The sequence below is a fragment of the Bidens hawaiensis genome, unplaced genomic scaffold (genome assembly GCF_021521415.1).
Source record: "Bidens hawaiensis isolate Kalapana, Puna unplaced genomic scaffold, B.hawaiensis_p1.1 tig00419513_1, whole genome shotgun sequence".
Lineage (NCBI taxonomy): Eukaryota > Viridiplantae > Streptophyta > Magnoliopsida > Asterales > Asteraceae > Bidens > Bidens hawaiensis.
In genome coordinates, this window is record NW_027504886.1 from 440001 (window position 1) to 441673 (window position 1673).

The following is a 1673-nucleotide window of genomic DNA, read 5'->3' on the forward strand; positions in this document are numbered from 1 at the left end:
TCATGCGTTTTGTGTAATGTGCACTGGCCATCTGAGCCAGTGTCTAACTCATTAACAGAACAGAAAAAGAAATGTATAACCACTAGTTCAAACAAAGCCCCAAATCATATAAACCCTAATCAAAATAAACCCCAATTGAAGGTCTTATACCCTCTGACGATTAAAATTGACAGAGGGGTTTTAACAATCATCAAAAATCAACCCTAACCCATATAACAATTACCTTAAATGATTCCTGATTGTATGAGTACGGCGAGTTAGGGTTTCGGCCTTAAGTTGAAATCAAACGTGCTCCAGAACTAGTTTAGTAATGCAATTAGTATGGGGCTTAGTTTTGTGATAGTGAGACGATGGTGTGGTGTTCGTTAATTAAATTTTAGCCTTATATTTATAAGCTAACAAGATCAAAACTGACCCGCGACCATGGTTCACGCGATTTGATTATGTTACTCAATATCTGGCCGTTTCTCGATGTTTAATATTGATTATGATTTGCAAATATTACGGATTCGTTTATTTAGCTTGATATTAGGCTTAAACGAAGCAAAACTGATCGAGGGGGGGGTCGGCGTTAACGGGGAAGAAGGAAAAAAAGAAAAAAATATTATTTTTCAAAAATATTTCAAATAAGTCCCTGATTGTTGAAGAGCAAAAGTGGTAAAGGTTATAGTGTAGGGTTAAAAGTGCAATTACTTAATTCTTTAATGATTTATTAATACAATACGGACAAAACCGAAAGACAAAATAAATATTTTGGCGTCTTTAATAAATATGGAGATTCGATTACATGACGGGTAATAAAACAAATACATTTATTAAACGAAAATGACAAATGTCACAACTAGATCCTAGATTATCAATACCATTATTTGGAGTGTAAGATTCTTGTTGTGCCTTGTTAAATCCTTCATCAAATGTATCTTTTCTTCTAATATAATTATGAATTGCCATATATGCTAGCACGATCTTCACTTATGTCTCGTAGGTGAAATTGGCATGCATATGTTGTAATATATCTCATCTAGCCTTCCATACTCCAAAAGTTCATTCAATGACATTTCTCATGATGAATGATGGTAGTTAAATGTCTCTTTAGGTCCTCTAGAAGCACGACTAGCAACCGTTTTTCCAAGACAAAAATCTGGTATACGATAACGAATGTTGGTTCCATTATATGGAGCAAGATAACCTCTAGTATTTGTGTAACGCCCGTTTATGATGTGAGTAGGCTTATTGATGTGTGTGTGCATGGTGATTACGGCCGGGTCAAATATATTACTCGGGTTTTCAAATCATGTGGTGGAGAGGCCCGTGTGGCGTGATCATCATTTTGGCGGGTCAAATATATTACTCGGGTTTTAAAATCCCGTGGTGAAGAGGCCCGTTGTATGTTAAACTGTGATCGGGTCAAATATATTACTCGGGTTGTACTCGTGGTGGAAAGGCCCGTATCACATGTTTTGATGTGTAAGCTGTGACCGAGTCAAATATATTACTCGGGTTTGACTAGTGGTGGAGAGGCTCGTGTCACGTGCTTAGGTCTTACCGCGTCCGAGTCAAATATATTACTCGAGTCTTGACTCGTGGTGGAGAGGCCCGTGTACGAGTGTTCGACGATGTATGTATTATTTGGTGAACTATATTCATTTATTTTATTATTATCCTTTCTTCTA